This window comes from Anguilla rostrata, chromosome 15 (genome assembly GCF_018555375.3).
Source record: "Anguilla rostrata isolate EN2019 chromosome 15, ASM1855537v3, whole genome shotgun sequence".
In the NCBI taxonomy this organism is placed as follows: domain Eukaryota; kingdom Metazoa; phylum Chordata; class Actinopteri; order Anguilliformes; family Anguillidae; genus Anguilla; species Anguilla rostrata.
This window is the reverse complement of record NC_057947.1, coordinates 9,808,339-9,828,243: the sequence shown is the minus strand read 5'-3', so window position 1 is coordinate 9,828,243 and position 19,905 is coordinate 9,808,339. Positions and strand designations below refer to the sequence as shown.

Sequence of the window (19,905 nt, the reverse complement as noted above, 5' to 3'; positions counted from 1 at the left end):
CGACATTCGCCATGTGAGCAAAACGCGTGGAGCGCTTTTAACAATGCGGGCATTTCAGAAGGCCCTCCGATGGCTGAATCATTCGTACGAGCAAATCTCCTTCACAAGCACCACCTCGAACTTTCAATTGAGGAAAAAAACAGGGCCGCTACTGTTTAATGTTTTAATTTTCACGTCTATCCTTTGTGGATTTAATGAAATAAATAATTAGATGGGAAACACCACAATTTCCACAAACATTCCGCTGAATTAAATCATTATGAATGCTGATTTTGGTTGAAGTAATAAGTCCCAGAGGAATGTTGTGAGGTTTCCGGCTTAATTGCATTTTGAAAACCAGTATGTTATGATACCCTTTATTTGTATCTGTTTATTTACAGCATACCAGTGTCTGTGTAAACATTTTTTCCTGACATAATCAAGTCATTAATCTAGCTTAGTGTGACATACAATCCTAATGGTTTAATTGCACAAATTTCCCGGGAAACATAATGGTAACATTTTGAAGCCCTCGGAATATAGCTATTCTGTTGCGAATCTAAAATATTTTGTTCAAGAGCAAATTATGGCCTTTGAAGGAAAGCGTTATTTTGAATATTTCTGAGTGTGTGCATTTCCCTGTGAATGCCGAAGATGGATCTTCTGTCTGTCATGCCGGGTTACTCTATCAGGCAGTACTTGTGCAGAAATTCCTCTAGATTATACTGCTTCATTGTGGTTCAATATTTGTATGATCAAATATGGAAGTTACTTCTTGAATTGTAATTCTTGAATTGAGTGCTTTATTATTATTGTTATTATTATTATTGTTGTTGTTGTTGTTGTTGTTGGTGTCGTCATCATTATTATTATTATTATTATTTACACCAAACATACTCCATATGTAAGTGTTAGGTTCACCATCCTGAGCAGCCAGGTAGTTATATACATATATACATCTTTAACGTAAGCATGATTAGAGCAAAGTAATTAATTATAGAAAATTGTAGAAAGTCTATGCCTAATATTATGATTTAATCACTCACAAGTTTGGCACTATTCGTAATGAAAACTTATAACAAAATGTCTGAAATTAAGCATGCATTGGGAAATAGCAGCATATTTGTTTATTTTTTCATTAACGTCCATACATAAAACAAACCAAAGCAAACCAAACCTAGACCATAAACCATCAAGTTTTACATTGCTTCAGAATAGCATTGGTAGACGATAAAAAACTGTACGTAGATGTCATAATTCACATCAGTTCACAGTGAGGAGCCCATCTACTTGTACTTCAGGTTTAATCACACAAAACTAAACTTCACTTTATCTAGCACCACTTCAAAAGAAATGTCTTCCTCTAGATCACTGTCAGAATATGGCAAATGAAGCTGAACAGTGCAGCCAATGAGGAGGACTGTTCTCCAGGTGATTGACAGATTTGGACATGCGGCATTAAACATACCAGCCTGTTTGATCTTGGAATGATTGTTTGGGCTGAGGATTTATTGAATGCTAAGAGAACCTCATTCACTATGACAGAGTCCATCTCTGTGTAACTTTGCTGGGATGTGAAGATATCAAATTCAGAAAGGATGCCACTTCTACAGATGCATTATAAAAGAAGTACCTTTTTTACAGTATGTTAGTTGGTTCCTCACAGCTGAAGAGATTTTGAGGCTTTATTTGTCAGGTAACTTCGGAGCAAGGCTCTTCTTTGAGTCCCGCCTTGGGTAAAGACAAATACCTATCTGTCGGGAAAGGCTGCGACACTTGTACACAGCGCGCGTGCACTTTTGGATATTGGAGACTTACTGTTGATGAGCAATAATACAGAGGACAAAATGGCCCCCAGATTGTTGAAAGATTTCTCATTATTTCCCCTCTCACATGGGTCTAGTGGTCAATTCAAGTGATTGGGAGCAGAAACGCTCAGGGCGGAGACATATTTCCCTCCTGTTCTTTCACCGTACTTATTTCCTTTACGGCAATTTCCGAGCCGAGGCTGACATTCTCCGGCGTGTTTAAACTGAGTAGGTGCAGCCTTTTGCTCGGCAGGACGTGTTTGACCGCGGCAGCAAGATGAGAGAAAACACAAAAATCAAAAACCTCAAGCCCTTTGCTGATTTTGTATTAGTGCGGAAAAGCATTTTAATATCAAAATGGAAAAATAAGAGAAGAGTTTAGCTGAACAGTGTCCTTTCTGAGTTGCTTCTACGTGGGTAAGCTTGGTTGCACGGGGTTCATTCTGAGTAGTGATCTGCACAGGTGAGCTTAGCTGAACTGTGTTCATTCTGAGTAGTGATCTGTGCAGGTGAGCTTAGCTGAACTGTGTTCATTTTGAGTAGTGATCTGCGCAGGTGAGCTCAGCTGACACTGAGATGGGCCATATTATTTGGTATTGCCTCCTGGAGGGCCTAGTACAGAGAGTGAGTGATTCACGCACAGAAACAGAACAGTCCGTCTGTCTCTTCCTCAGGTCAGGGGGAAGGGTTGCAGACTACACTAGAGTTTTAAAATAGCTTGCTTCTACGTGGGTAAGCTTGGTTGCACGGGGTTCATTCTGAGTAGTGATCTGCACAGGTGAGCTTAGCTGAACTGTGTTCATTCTGAGTAGTGATCAGCACAGGTGAGCTCAGCTGAACCGTGTTCATTCTGAGTCATCACATCACTTTTTATTAAAAAATGCTTATCTTCTGATGGTGTAATAAAGTCTGTTCATATCTGCTTATGAAAGCTAACTTACTTTTAGTGGGGCTCCACCCTTTATTTTTTATTTTTTTGATCTGCAAGGTGAGTCACATGAGAATGTTACTATCTTGACACAATAGTCTGCTAGTGTATGAGAGTGCCGTTCATTGCATTTATATGTGTTTAGCTGCAGTATGCAAGTTTTCGCCCTAGTGGCAATGGGTATGAGTTGCATCAACAGTCAAATGTAAATCAAAATGCAACAGCAGTGACTCATGTGTGTGGAAAACTCACACTGAGATGGGCCATATTATTTGGTATTGCCTCCTGGAGGGCCTAGTACAGAGAGTGAGTGATTCACGCACAGCAACGGAACAGTCTGTCTGTTTCTTCCTCAGGTCAGGAGGAAGGGTTGCAGACTACACACTTTTAAAATAGCAGCATAACTTGCTTGGAAATTCAGAAATACAATTTAATGTTTGCCATCCTGGAAGCATATTAGACTGACTCTACCTTTTGTCTGCTAATGCTATACATTACCTGACAGGTTAGTTTTACCTCTGTTTGTTGCCATCTTTTGCAGACTACTAAATAAAACATTACATGGTTTGTTATTGAGCTGGTGGTTTCTAGAACAAAAATGTGTACATTAGGATAAAGAAGTAAAATTTAATTTGTCCCTCCTGTTCACCGTGGATGTTCTGGGCTGTTGCCTGCAGAATAACGCCGGGCACCCACCGTTCCGTTCCGTTTGTGTCGCGCAAAGGCTTGCTTAAAACTCTATATTCCTAGTAGCTCTCGCAGTCTGCAGTGGGATTACATCGTGTATTTCACGTTTGTTCACGACTGTTGATTATGGGTTAAGTGAATACTTTGGTGAGAGACCTTTTTCAGTTTGTTAATTTGGTAATATTTCGTTAACTCGTAAATACGTGAGAAAGTAAACGCTTTCAAGAATTACCATAAACTTAAATCGCAACGTAGCCTGCATAACAATCAATCTCAAACTGTATTAATTTATTTGCTTGGTTAACAAGCGTGCCAATTTCATGAAGAATATGTAATGATCATAATAATAATAAATAATCCGTAATCAACCATTGGGAATTCCCGTGTTGTCTTGTCATTCACGTCAAAACATTTATAGGATCAGATTTAGTAAAATCAGCTAATCATGAAAAAGACAGTAACAGTTTAATCTTGAAGGGATATGAACACCACAACGCCATGAACACCGGAAGCTTTGAAGTACAAGTGCAATAAAGGCTTGCTTACAATTTCATTTATAAAATAGGTGCATTTTCATCGGCAAGACCACTAAATAATCTGATTTTTTTAAAGATCTGTGGATTATCTGATTTTTATTAACAAGCCCTTTTTGAAAGCACGGCGAACGAAGACATCGGAGAAGTCAAATAGGCTGAGCAATGGTTGGTTAAAAACTACCTTCCAACACTCGAACTAACAAACCACTGCTCGGTGCATTCACTTCTACGTCATTCAATAGGCTACGATTTTCTGTGGTGTATTTTCTAATTTACCCCACCCCCTCCGCAAAATAAGACAGCGAAACTAAGTTTGCCTTTTCCCCAGGTTCCAGTTATTTATTTATTTATTTTTACAAAACGAAAAGGCTTGTATTTTTTTGCTGCTTATAAAATATCTGGGAGGTAACTAGGGACACACCCCCAGTAATATTAGGATGAAATATAAATCAGAGCATGTATACCTAGCATTTTAGAGCATATTTCTGTGTATAAACAGGCCACCGTGACGCGCGACAAGCCGAAAAAATAGAACAGAAGCGAAAAACTACGCTTCAGTTTGCTTGTGTCGTGCGAGCTTCGCAGCCGGTACGCGACGCGTTCGCATCTGGTGGAGACGACGTCGCCCGCTGCCGTTGTAATAGCAGTACTTCAACTACGCTTCAGTTACGCGCGTAATACGCGCGTAGTGCGCTCGCGGTCGATACGCGTGCGGTGGGTGCCCGGCTTAAGGCACCATGACACAAAACAAAAATGGGCGGAGCTACCATCTACTGCCAATCACGTCGTGTGCAGAGAAACACCTTTTTATTGGCTCAGACAAGTCAGTCATTGATATATAATTGAAGCTCTACCAATTTTTGAAATCATGATATGTAGTTCTCCCATCACTATTCTAGAGCAAAACTATATGACCAGACTTCACACCTAGGGTGCGTTCCAGTACTCAAAAAATATAGCCGCCTTTCCTCCACTACCACCTCGTCTCCTCTGTGCCCCAGAAACTGATATTTGTGTCCTCCTTCCCCCAAATTTCCAAACATTAGCCTGTCACAGTATTACCATAGTTTCTGAGGTGAGTTAGAGCTCTGTCTGTTCAGCCATCGGACAAATCAGGATTCTGGAATTACAGTAAATTGTTTTGTTTGCGTATACTGTGAGATGTTTACATTGCTCAAATGTTACTGATTACATATTAATCAGTGTTTCAACACAAACCTCAATGACATGTTCATGTTTGTACAGACTACTGTACATGAAACAATTTGTAATTGAAACTTCATCTTTAAATGGGCGGACTATGTGTAAGATCTGTGATTGGCTTTGGGACTGTTTATAATGTTTATGATAGGGCTATTTCATCAATCGTCAATGTTGGCTTTGAATGACAGAGAAGCAGATAAGCTGTCCCAATTTTCTTCACGCCTCCACATTCTCTCCTTTCCCCGACTCATCTCCTACCATTCTTTCCTCCACATACCTCGGGGTAGGAGAAGAGTGGTAGTGGGGGAGTGGAGTAAAGGAGATGAGGAGTGGAAAAACATTGGGACGCACCTAGACCTTGTCTTGCCGAATTTAACTTGGCACATCATGGTGGTAGACAGCTCAGACTGAGTTCCACCATAAACCAAATTTGTTTCAGCAGCAAGAGCACCGATGCAATATTTATTTACATTATCAGTGTCTTTGCCAAGCAAAAACGCTACAGCAATTTGTCTCCAAAAATAACCTCACTAAATGAAATTTGTGCCAAGCATACAAAGTCGATGAGGGTCCTTCTGAAAGTGTGCATATTTATAGATATGGAATGAAACTTCACAGCTTTGGAGGGACCATCATTTTTGTGTTTGCGCAATTTAATATTCCTGGCATCCAAACAGTGAACATCTTACAGGGGAAGCTTTCATTGTTCTTCATCTCTAGGTTGCCGTCTGTTTTCCTTAAAGGCGTCAACCTGGTCATACTTCTGTTCACCGAATCATGGAGATTAACAAAAAATACAGTTCAAAACTTTGATGGGCAGCTGCTGAAGCAGAAGAATCTTGTGTTTTGTATAGTATCTTCATTTACTAATGTGTTTCCAGTTAATTAATTTTTTTCTTAATGCAGAGTTTTTTTTTTTTTTTAATGTCAATTTTATATGTCAGGATTTACAGGTGAAATTGACTTTTTCCATTCACTTCATTAGCAACACCTGACTGTAATTACCTTGTTAATTGATTTGGAAGCCCTTCACATGTTTTCCACTGTAAGAAAGGTAGCTAGCTAGCTCCATGCCATCAATTCTGGTTTAACCCTTCGCACATGCCCCACAGTGGCCAGGACACTGGCCTCCTGAGATTGCTCAACTCATACGTTCAATACTCTTGCAACCAAACTATGATTGGAAACAACAAGCTCTTTGTTCTAGCTTTATTACTAGACAGTATAAGAAAACTATGAAAAATACGGAGTTTATAAGTGCCACCATTGTCACGCAGGTCATCCATTTAACAAGCACGCCCTCAATGCGGTCTCATCTGCACCTACAGTATACCAAGAAAGACACATTGGACAATAGCATCTATCTGGGAGTTCATAACAATATAATTTAACCACCAAAAAATTGTATACCGTCATAGAAACAAGATAAAGCCAACAACAGCCCAATGATAGACAATACAACGATGAAAAATACTGCTCACTGAATAGCTAAATAATTCTTGTATAATTATACCACATTCTACTATCAATATCTGTGACTAAATATGGAATAAATATACAATTTTGCCATTGATTTTACAGAGGTAGAGATGTTCCTTTTAGATTCAGTGGTCATTTATCGTCTCGAAAAATCGGTTTGAGAAATAAACATGCAAGGAGAAAGCGGGGGTAGGGATTTGCACAGGCCACGTACTCAACCCCAGTCGCCGCTTACTCCATTTTGCCGTCAAGCCTCTTTTGAAATGATAACGTTTTTTCAGTGCAGGAAACATTACAGACAGCACTTTGGTTTTATGCTAAAAAAGATCCTTGCTCAGTCATCACATAAATGCATTGTCTGTAGGCAAGACATCTCATCATTTGCTTTGCACAGATCATGTGACAGTTTGAGTTTCACCCTTTTCATTCAGTTTTTCCTCTGTCTCTCTCTACAGAAACATTTGCTGTATGGGTGAGACCACTGGTTTCAGCTGAAAAGTAAGTTGAAATACGATTTTCAAAACATAAAACAAATATAAATCGTATTCCTCATTTTCTTCTATACTAAGTAAGAATAAAAACACACCATGTATCTCTCCAAAGGTAAACGGGAAGTCCATTGGTCTAAACAGTCCAGAACAAAAATGTAATGCTTTGCACATGGGGAATAATATGTGAAAGAAATATGTAAAATCCAGTAAATATAAACAATACAAAACAATGAAAATATGACATACATTATTATAGACACGAGACGGCCTAATTTCCATATAGGGATATTTCTATTTCAGTGTTGACAAAGGGGGTTGCCAAACCTGAAGACTTACAAAAGACAGATGATTTCTTTTGAAATGTTTCATGGTTAATAATGCTTCATCTGGGAGAAAATGAGCCATGACCGAGGATGTCCAACAATGTTTTCTGTACCCAGAGCTTAACATTTTCAACACCTGCTTGTTCGTGTATTTTATTACCTGAGATAGGGTATGCAAATTAATAAAGAGCCCCAGAATCCCTCCGGAGATGTTATACATATTCATTCAGTAGAGTTCATCCACATTTTGCTCACATTAGGGGTGTCCAGTCTTATCTGAAAAGAGCAGGTATGGACCCAGATTTTTTGTTTTAGTCCAGCACTACAGGGTATAATACCTGATTCAGCTAATTAACTAATCATGGTCTTCTGTCAACACCTTGATAAGTAGAATCAGGTGCCTTAGTACTGGGCTAAAACAAAAACCTGCTCCCACATAATCCATTTAAAACAAAAGGCTGCACAAGATTGGCCATCCCTGGTTTACACTTATGGCACGGTTCTCAATAAGGCCAATCCATTTCAGGATTTTGTGCCAAGTTCTGCTCTTAATTATTTAATTAGCTCAGTCATCTCTTGTTCTGACATTTGTATAGGCACCAGCTACAGCTGCCGACTGTGAGTGTGTCCTAAAGGTTTTACTCTGCTCTCGTACAGCATAGTTTATAGAGCTGTCAGAAGACTGAAACTGAGGTAATTCATTGGAACGAAAACCAGCACGGAGTTGTGTACCCCCGACTTATGGTAACCATTTGCTGAAAAAACTTTAAGCAAATATCCATGCTTCATATATACAACTAATATTAAGAGCAAAAAATGTCCATTCTGCAGAGATGTGGTTTATTTAAAAAAAAAAAAAGAAGAAAAAAAGAAAGAGTTTCTCGGGTTCCTGGGTTCTTCACTTTCAAAAACTCCAAAGGTGCTCTTTATTATATGTTGTGGAAATAGGCCTGGCATAGTTAGGGGCTTGGCGAGCTCTGAAACTGCTCTGAAATATTTTTTGCCCGAACTGAGGTTTGGCTGGGAGACAGCGGCAGTCGATACAGGGCTCGCTAGTCAGAATAGCCCCTGCCTGTGGGCCCAGGGCCCATTACAGGCAAAACTGGAACACAATAGAAAGTTGCGGTGGGGCCCAGGTCCAAGTTGTCAAGGCCCGGGACAAATGATCTTGATTAAAAGCAGGGCAGAAGGATCAGGTCTTCTTTAAACTTACACCAGTCATCCCTTTTAGTGCATAATTGCATCCAACGTTTGAGACGCAATTAACGTTCAACTTTGTTGTGGCGTGCGGATTTCGAGTTCAGAAAATAAAGCAATGCTACAGTAATGACACAGTGGAATTGCAAGTGAAAGCACACACTTTCCGTCCATTTTCCAGGTTTCAGCAACGGTATACTCGCTCTGAATTTTTTTCAGCGTACCGAATAATTACCCCGTGTACCCTGTGTCTTGTGCCTGTCATACAATGACTTCAGAGGGAAGAAAGTAGCCGTCCGCAGTGGCTGAGCTGGGCCCGAGAGACCACCAGCTGTAAAAATGTTGAAGCAAATAGAAAACAGTGCACTGTGTAAGTATTTGCACAGTCACACTATTTTTTCTGTTTTGGCCCATTACTCCAGCACATCGGATCTGAAATGAAACAATATGAGGTTGAAGTGCATGCTGTCAGCTTTAATTTGAGGGTATTTGCATCCATATGGAGTGAACCATGTAAGAATTACAGCCTCCCCCCCTTTTTTTACATAGTCCCCCCTCCCCTTTTTAGGGAAGCATACATACTAACAGTCTGCACTATCGATGTGATATAAGCAAATCAAGTCTACATTTCTATTTTCGTGGTTCCATTGTTATCAGACGTTAGATCATCTGTAGTGTCATATTTTAAACATTGCAGCAGTTGTCTTTGTTTCTGGGACAAACAGGATCATTGATTGCAGAAAGGTACTGATATGCCCCCATACATCCACTGCAGTGAAGTGTAGGGTGCAAAGCAGCAATTCATTTCTAAACTGCTCTCAGGTCATGCTTTTGAATTTCGTAACTCTGTCGCAGACATTTGTTAAATTTAAAAACATTAGGCACTCATTTCATGGTGTTAATTAAATATATATCAGGGTTAATAATAATAATAATAATCCATATCATTATGAGATGATGTAAAGCAGTGTTATCTGGCTAACTTTATTTGCTAACAGCTTGTCAACTGACAACAGACTGTCAGCTTCATGTTTGGTAGCTCGTGTAACATCAGTTTGTTAGCTAGCCTACGTTTTGAGCTTTGGGAAGATTTGTGCTTTCATCAGAGAAATGGTGAGATGACACAACCTCGGCATAACGGTAACTCAGAAGATTGACACACACTTTGGGGTAAGCCTTTCAGAGCCAACATTGACTGTGTCACCGTCTTCATGAAAAGGTCAACGTCCTGCTGTGTTAATTACTCATCTTTTTAATATGGAGGATATGTCGGGTGAAAAAGTACACGAAGTTTCATTTCTGGCAAACCGTTAATGTCAAATATGAATCAGATGCAAGTTAGACAAAGCAGTGCTCAGCAAATTAAAGCTCATACGTGTTACAGTACCAATGTTAAAAAAAGGAAACTTTCGTGTTTGGTAAAATAGACCACATTTTGGAACGTGTGAGTCCACCAGGACGGAAGGTTCCTCGTTGCTTAGTTGAGGAAGATCAAGCGCACTGGCACAGTATGTATATGTAATCAGCTGAGCGAGGCTGGTGTTCAAGGAATACAAATGAAAATGGAGAGAGATTGGGAAAATTGTGGGAAACTGACATTTATTCCACTTATGTATGTGCTCTCATGAACAAACGTAAAGATGAATGTTAGCTTTAGTCAGGATTGGGTAAAAGTAGCAAGACAGGGCAAGATAAACTGCAGTGCTAACATTGGCGAGCTAACATTTTTTTAATTGACCGACTTAGCACGATAGCATACTAAGTAAAGATTAGCTAAGGTAATTACCTATCAAAGTTGATGGGACTGAGTGTATTATCAGTTAAGGTGGGTGAGTTGTGCCCACGGTGGCACTTCCACTTGGTGAATGCACTAACATACTCATAAAGGAGCTTTTAAAATGGTGTATTTAGTTAAAAATTATAATGTATGAAAACTTTCTTTAATGTGTTACAGTATGGCTTCCTCTGTTGCTCTATATGAGAAAATTACTGCTAGGCTAGTCAAGAGGTCACATTTGTTTTTAGCCCATTTGGCTTAATAAGGTGGATCTACATCCAAAATAACCAAATTGTAACTTAAGATTGCAAAAAATGTGTCATATGTCCGCTAATGCTCTTGCTGGAGATTGTATTAACAAAAAAAAAAGAAGCTAATTGGTTCCAGACTAGAGCATTAGTTGCAGGTGGGAACTTAATTAAAGGAAGTTTATTTATGAATATCCATTAATCAACATTGACAAAGAGCAATTAGGGTATTTACAAGTCACATCAGAGAGGTTACTTTATATATATATATATTCCAGAATGTGAACATTGATGAAGGGGTTGTGAGGTAAACCATTACCTGAGAGCATATAGAAGTACTTAAACCATGAACCTGATTTAACAATGAAAAATGGCTCTCAATGTCAACTGTATTAAGTGTGCTCTTAATACTAACAACCTTTTAATATTACAGCATAAATATGTTGATTGTACTCATATGTGGGAAGGAGAACAACGGGAAAACCATTAAATATGCTGGCTTGCTGATGTGAACATGGTCATTCTCATTTCTGATTAATCAGCAGCTTTGCCTTGCTATTCACAGTTGGCGTTTGCTGTGACATCAGTATTTCGAGTTCATCTGAACAATATTGAAAAATAATATGAAGTGATATTACCACTGATTTGAACATAATTATTAACAGCTTCCACTTACAACAGCTATACTGTTTATTGAATACTGGTACTACTAGTACTACTACTACTGCTACTACTACTACTACTAATAATAATAATAAACAATAATTAAAATAATTATGATAATAATAATACTGTTCATTGAATACTACTACTACTACTACTAATAATAATAATAATAATAATAATAAAAATAATGATAATAATAATACTGTTTATTGAATATTACTACTACTACTACTACTAATAATAATAATAATAATGCAGAATGAAAGAGAGAGAGGAGTCTATCTCCTTAAGACCTAATTTAACTAAGACGGAGCACACAAAAGGAAATGGGTCTTATTCCCCACACAATCTGAGGTAAGAGGCAATTAAAATGCTGATTAATGTCAACTACAGCTCAGACACAACTTTATAAATCTGACAGAACTGTGGGGAAAAGCCTGTATAACGCTAAATCTCCTGACCTTGTGCTTATTATTTCCGTTTAATGACACTGAACACTGTCCTGATAAACCGTGCTTTCGACCTGTACTACCGCTGCGAAGAACACAAGGAAATATCATCCTGCCACATTTATGCTCCTGCAAGTATTCTTTTGAGTATATTAGAAAACAATCTTTGTTTATGACTCTCTTCATTTTAAATGCTAATGATCCCCAGCATCGGACATGTAATTCTGTATATACAGTCAAAGCAGACACGGACATATAGCCATTGCATTACGAAACGGAAACAAAGAAACACACGGTGAGAAACATAACAGTGCGTTCTCACATCTTAGCCATTTGACATCATTTGGTTATAAGGATCTGATTACCAAGGAGCATGTAAAAGAGAATAAAAATTTGTGGACAGACCTGACAGAAAAGGAGGGAAAAAAATGCACGCAAAAAATAATATGAGGGGCTATAGCGTGTTTCGGAGAGTGGCGAGGATACCCGGTGGTAGCCTTGGAGCGTTCAGTTTGATCAGATAACAGATTGATATCCTAAACACAATCTGACATGCATTGCTAAAGATGCCAATGGTAATTAATTAGCATCTAATTTTGACCAGGGAACAACAGGATATAGGAGTTGGTGCTCGATGCCATTTCCCCCCCAGGCGTCTTTTATTAGGGTCAGGATTCGGCTCCTTGAGCTGAGGGCCAGTTATTAAATTGAGGGGGGCACGTTGACGCTCGGATTTTCATGGTCCGCCTCTGTCAGTGTTCTCCCAGAGCCCCCGGCTACGACAAACGCGGTGAGCTTCACGGCGGCCACGCGACGCGGCGCTTCGCCAGAGAGCGCCGCCGAGCCCGTTCATCTGCGCGAGCGTCGTCGCGGCGACGGTGATGCAAACGGACAGCGGAACCTGGCTAACTGGCCCAACCCCGTGTGCTGATGAAGCAGCCTACCTTTAGCAACGACTGATCGGATCCTTAAGAAAGAACTCTTCCTTCATGTTATGTGTATACGGTATATACAGTGTTATTTACTATTGTACTCATAGTTTTTCAGCTCAGCCAGTGTAAACTAGACATGACAAAACTGGTATTGGGTACTACAAACCAAGTGAAGTCCTGCCTATAGCAGACTACCCCCCCCCCCTCCCACACCATTAACAAATGTGCTGAAACCTGTTTCTATTAATCACAAAGTCCTGATGTGCGTATGGCTTACGAGAGGCAGGCAACACAGTGCAATCTCAGAGACGACGTACGATAACGGATTACAATCTTTCCTTCCCAGAGTAGGCCAGACCCCTACAATTACGTTTAAAAGAACCCTGCTCGTTTTACCTGATGGGCGTAGACCAAACAACCATAATCCCCTGTCAAAACGTTCGGATGTTTCATCAAAGCCGGCTCCCTTTGTAGGCCCTTGGCACCAGTGAGTATGTATACAGCAATCAGGAATCAGATTCGGGGAGAAATCTCCGGAAGCTTCAGCCAGACCGTTTGCCTCTAGATAACATTTTCCATTTCTCCTCCAGGGTTGTTTCACGTTTACCTTACGAGCCTTTCTTGGTAGGTAAAAAAAGGACATTGGATTAACAAAAACACAAGTCTCTGAATTGCAACCAAAATTAAGTCAAAATTAGGGGGGGGGGGGGCAAAGTTCCCAAACAAATAACTAAATACCGAACAGAGATGCATTAAGGTACACTTAAGAAATCTGGTTTCCTCGATCCCATCATCACAATTTGGATATACGACTGCTTATTGAATCCAGGCAACGTGGATTATAATTTTTATAAAAGAAAACCGTCTCCACATAAGCACAAAGTTAACCCACAACAAAGGACTTTAAAGATGAACTTCACAGACTGGTACTTCACTGTTCGGGTAGCTAAGCCAAGATAAAAATAGTTCCACTGAGTGCACTTTTTTAAACTCTTTTTCCTCTCTTTCTTTGCAATGAACAATGGAAAAAAGTTGAGGGAAAACTCAATGCTTTAAGTAGGAAGTCTTGACAATACAATATTTTCCGTCAAATTAGGTTTTTGCTCACACACGTATGCGTGCATGCAAGCACACATGCACGGACACACACATGCACACACACGAACGCAGAAACACACACCCACATGCACACACAAACACACTCACATGCTCGCACACACACAAACATACCCACATGCACGCACACAAACAAATGCACACACACAGATACATGCACGCACTCACACACTCAGACACACAAACACACACACATACTCACACACACGCACACACTCACATGCACGCACACACACACACACACACCCCCACATAGACACGCACACACACTTACACACACACACGCTTAATTAGGCTTTGTCTCGTCGCAGACCCTGCTGGGTTTTTAATTCTTCCCCTTGGCTCCTCCCTGTCACATCTGTGTGTGTGTGTGTGTGTGTGTGTGCGCGCGAGCGTCGTGGCGGGAAAGTGCCTCAGAAGAGCCCCTCAAAGTTCCTCACATCTGAAGCGCCAAACTTTCTCACATCTAAAGGCCTTTCACAGACCCTCAGAGATGAATCGCGATGCTTTCTGTTATCGGCGAAGGTCTTGAAAAGTTCCAGGACCATTAAGCGCCTGACTACCCACCTCTCATTCCACTCAGGTATCATTCATTAAACATACTGATAAAACCGTGCCTTTCGTTATCATTTCATAAACTGACTTTGCTTCAATTGTGTCGTATTATCAAAAAGGGCCAAATGAAACCACTTGCAGACAACACAAAAGCACATGCCGCAGCTCTGAAACGGTTTAGCTTCCAAGCGGCTTTACTCTTTTTTTTTTTTTTTTTTTAAAGAGACAGAAATTAAAAGTCTAGACAGTGTAATTCCAGGACAGTTTTTTTTTTCTTCAGTGATATTCAATATCCTTATCTGCACTGTCCATTTCCTTTGGAGGTTGGGTCTCAGATGTCTGTCAATATTCAGGAAGTTAACAAACACATTTGTCTGAAGGACTCTACGAGATCTCCAAATTCACAGATGCATCTAAATTTAAAGGAAAGAAAGAAACTCTATAGTTCAACTCATTACTTAGAAGTCTTTCAAAATTGCTTAATTCACTAAAGCTTGTGAGGTTGCGATGCCCTCTATGGGCCGGAGGACTGTCCTGCACCTAAAAAACAAACAGATTAAATAACTATAGCGCCATCAGGCCGAAGGCTCCTTAGTGGCTGGCTGACTTCACCGTTTTATAACAGTCCAAACAGAAACGGCAGAAGGACCGCAGATAATAAAAAGATCCTGGGATAATCGTCGGCGACTTTCCCCCTGCGCAGTTTGCGGGGACAAAAAAAAAAGCAGGTCCCAGGAGGATGTTAAAAACTATAATCCCTCTCATCATTCGAACATGTGCCCTCCAGAACTGGCTCTCTTCTACGAGGCATGGGGGAAAAGTAAGAGAGAGAGAGAGAGAGAAAAAACATTTCACATTCGCAGATGATCCTAATTTGGTGCGGTTTGGAGTGTAATTTAGATCAAACATATCCATGTAAATGAGTCAGGCTTTCTTAATTAGGTGCCTCAAAGAGAGAGAGAGAGAGGGAGAGAGAAGGAAAAAAAGAATTGGACCACATCAGTAGGTGTGGGTGTGGCAGCCGCAGTCCTGGCCTTCTTCCTACATACATAGCGCCGTACCATGCGGTCATACGTGCCCGCTCTTGTGTTCTTTTCGCTTCGAGACCGCTTTTCGGAGGGGGGTGGGGTAGACTGGGAGACGCTAACTCAGCCTGGGTTTTTAAAGAAGGGGCGCTCCCTGTGGCCCGTTCTGCTCCGACTTGGCCGCCTGTCTCCGGCACGTCCCTGACTAGCCCTGGCGCTCGGGAGGGGCCGGGCGTGCGCCGGCGTGCGCCTGTTAATAAGACGACGGCGCGTCCGCGTGCGAGACGCGCGCCGCGGAACGAGGAAATACGCCACGGGTGACGTCAGAGGAAAAGGAAAAGCGTTCGCCGTTCGACCAGAAAACAGCCCGACTAATGGAGTGACTGTCACATGTGAGCGAGCGGGCTTTTCCCAGAATGCCGAGGGGGCGCGGGGGTCTGCCATGGGTCCGCCGGGGGCCTGATATATCCCATTCATAGCATGCACACATATATACACGCACACACAAACATGCATAAACAAACACACACACGCACATATGGATATACAAACGCACAAATACATGCACATACAAACACACACACACATGCGTGCACATACACAGAAGCACAAACACTTACACATTCACTCACACGTGAACATACAGACATATGCACATACACACACGCACATGTAAAAACATGCACACGCAAACACATCCAAGTTGATTTTTGCCCACTTGTTTCTCTGCAAAGCATATTTGTGACAGCTTTCTGTAAAAACCACCGAACAAATAAAATTTTTTTATTGGACACACACGTACAAACACACACAAGCACACACACATGCATGCACACGCACACACACAAACACACACACACACATACGTGCACGCACACACACACCCAACTCACAGACACACTCACACGCAAACTCACACACACAAACACACGTGCACACACACCCACACTCTCACACACACACGCACACACAAACGCATGCATGCACACAATTCATTCAATTTCTCTTTATTCAGACTTTATTGTCATTGGAATACAGCCTGCCGAGGGGAATCGCTTCGCAGGACGGGACGAACCCCCGACCTCTAGGCGCGCTCTCCCGCGGCGCTCTCCCGTTCGCCGGCCCCCCGAACGCAGAAGAGAGCGAAAGAAAAGCGCTCCCTCACCGCGCTCATCGTCCGCGGATCTGCTCCGAGAACGGCGAATCACACGCACGCTACGTCTACGCCCTGTCGTGTGAAAGGGTACATAATAAGCGAGGATTATGGGAATCTCAGCGCCGCAACTTATGAAAGCCAGATATGGGGACGCCTCCCATTAAAATGGTGTTCTGCGGATGAGCTCTGCCGGAGAATTCATTGGACGTTTTCAGTTAATGAGGACCTTCTGTCCGAAAACTTTCAAAGCTCGCGCCGCGCTTGTTACTTTTTCTTTTGACGGTGTAGCATTACACGCTCTAAGACTCGCACATTATTTTATTTGGCGAAGAAGCGCACATTGTTATATTTGGCAAGTCCTTTTCCATCTAAAGCGAGGCAAAGGTGGAGAAATGACATAAATATGAAATATCGTACTGTACTTATTTTCCAGCAAGGATTGTGCATTCTGACTTCAGGTATAGCGAGTTGCGAATTAAGTTTGTTCGCTACCTTTGAAGTTGTATTACAGGCATCGCGTGTTGAGCCGTTTACATTGTTTGCATGTACGTAGCTTTTAAACTGAAGTTAAAGTGTTCTTCACTTTTTTAATTAACGTGACTTTTTTTTTTCTTCTTCTTTTTTTCAAAGTGTCAGGAGCGCGGAGGAGCCTTGATCCAGTCGGGAGGCTCCCTGTTAATCCACATCCATTCTAATGAGGTGAGAGGAGAGGATCCTTCGCCGCGTAATGAACTGTCACGCCGTCCTTCCTGTCGACGTCCAGGCGGGAGCGCCGTGCCTGTCACCGCGCCGGACAGGCTGAGGACGTCTCCAGACGCGGGCTCTCTCTCTCCCGCGCGGCGCGGCGAAGCCAGGTGACCGGGGATCGTTTAATTAGCCGGCGGCTCGTCACGCGGCGCCACTCGGGGGGGGTTTGGGGGGGTGGAGAAGCCTCCCCTCCACGCCACAGCCGTCCCTTCTCCCCATTTAGCTTCATTGACACCTTGCATTAGCCGCTAATGAGAACTGTTGTCTTTGATTGTCGAACCTTTCCTTCGCCGCCGGCTGAAATATGGCTTTTTAATTACGCCCGCCGACCCGTTTGAGGGCTTCGGTTCGCGCGGCGGCGGTGGCGGCATCGCGCCGTCTCTCTGCGGCTCCGCGGACGACGACGGTGGATCATCAGAACCTGAGACTGCATAACTGCGGATCGAGGATGAACTCAAAATCATAAAAAACGCCAAGGAAACCTCTACTGTGGCAAATCCGTAACACACCACAACATAATAGGCAAAATAACAAAATTAATTTTAAACTTGGTCCAGAGTGAAAGAGAATTGAGCATGACCACCCCCAATAAAACATCGTTCTGACTCCGTTAACACTTACAGAGAGCGGCCTCACGGATGACAGCCGCAGAGCGAAAGAGAGATTCACCCTGGCGCTCGCTCCCGCCCTGAGCTTCCGTCTGTTTTCCCCGGAGCGATGAAGCGACCGGATGATGTGAAGTGGGCGGAGTCTCTCTTCCTGAAATAATGGGGACAAACGGCGTTCCGGACCGCGCCGTCGGCTGAGGGGCGGAGCTGGCGGGCGAAGCCTGCGGGAGGCTCCCGCCCTCAGCCGAAAAGCGCCCACGGGGCGGTCTCCTGAAGGTTAATCGAGTCTTGGGCAACCCAAAATTTCAGCCTTACTGATCCCCGATCAGGATTCCTGGAATTATTATGGCCACCCCGTGAAATGCCCTCAAGTTGAGCATCTTTAAGTGAAAAGAGGTCTTACAGTAGCAAAGAAAGACAGGTCTTTAGGCTGATTATTTCTTAAAGTGCCTTGAATAGTGTAAAATGAGGTCTTATTTAGTGTACTGTATTTGACCCTGTGTAGTGCATGTGTTCTGTAATTTTTAAAAGATTATTTGTAACACTGTGACCATTATGGCAGAGTTATTAGCCCCACTTTGATAAAGGGAAAGAAGAGGTGTGACTGTAAAGCGTGAGTAACTGAGATGATTTATATCAGGGTGCTGTATGGAGACCCTCGCCTCGTGTCCCACGTTGACCCAGAGTGTCTCCGTGTGCTCCGCCCAATTCGGAAGCCGCGGAACTAGACGTTCCCCAAGGCGCCCCCTACCCCCCCAGACTCAGGCCCGGCGGGCCCCTCGATCCCGTCTCCGCGCCGGGAGGTTTTCGGTGGGGGGGTGGTGGCGGTTGAGGGGTAGGTAGAGGCCTCCGGCGACGGCTCCAGCCCCAACTCCTGAGGGTCTCTCACCCTCTCCAGCAGGGGAATTGGGCTCTCTCTGATTCTTAATGCAGATCTCCCTTCAGTTACCCACACAGGCTCATTTCACTGGCTGCTGCATCATAGCCAAATTAGTCCAATAGATGCTCTCATAACTGGCTTTAAAACTACCCTAAGGAAGTTAACACATCTCAATCACTGTGCAGTTAAACACTTAACAGATTTGAATGATTTTTTTAAATTGTATTTATCATTAATAATAATAATAATAATAATAATAATAATAATAATAATAATAATTACAGGCATTTAGCAGACATTCTTATCCAGAGCAACACAAGTTTTTACACTGCATCAATTTATACAGCTGGATATATACTGAAGCAATTCAGGCTGAGTGCCTCACTCAAGGGTACAATAGCAGTGTCCTACCTGGGAATTGAACCTGTAACCACTGGGTTACCAGGCTGGTTCTCTAACCATTAATACTATAACCGTATTATTATCTTTAGGTTCTTGGCTGATTTGGTCTATGAGTAGCACTCTCTTCAGTTTTTCACTTCACAGTTTTGCGGTTCTTTTAAAGTTATATTCTTGACTTCCAAGCGGGAAATAAAACTTGGAACAGTGAACAGCCAGTCGAGAGGCTTGAGTTAATTAGTTTCCTCATAATCTGCAGATGTGGCGATAAAAGTCTATATAAATACACTAGGGGAGCGAGGGAGGGACAGGCTTGGTGACACACCATTACAAGATGATGCATGTGTGTTGTTGAAAGTCCTCTTTACAAGGTTTCCTAGTTGAAAGGTCAACGAAAAACTTGCCACTGCAATTTTTAACTTTTCGTTTTTTCCAGTTCGTTTATGAGTGGCCGTATCCACTGTGACCGTTTGCTGCTCGTTTGTCTGTGCTGATGTTTTGCATATTGTTTTGTTTCGTTTTCACAGAATGCTTTCACAGAGTAAACCGCTGCCGCTATGGCCCAGCTAACAGAACTAAGACTGGAGAAGATTTAGGAAAGGAAGAGTTCTGTGACACACAGACAGCTCTTCTCTTGCTTGTGACTGCAAAACGCAAACAGTGACAAACAGGATATTGATATCAGTTTTAAAGAAACTTAATAATAATCATCCACT

General features: G+C 42.1%; 1 long non-coding RNA gene across 1 annotated transcript in view; it reads left to right on the top strand.

Annotated features, from left to right (window-relative positions):
• Positions 1–18,542, top strand: part of LOC135241194 (uncharacterized) — a 33,284-nt gene extending 14,742 nt beyond the window's left edge. The window contains exons 2-3 of the long non-coding RNA XR_010325926.1: positions 7,076–7,118; positions 17,186–18,542. This is a non-coding gene — a long non-coding RNA (uncharacterized LOC135241194). The remainder of the gene's footprint in view (positions 1–7,075; positions 7,119–17,185) is intronic.
• Positions 18,543–19,905: the final 1,363 nt, after the last annotated feature.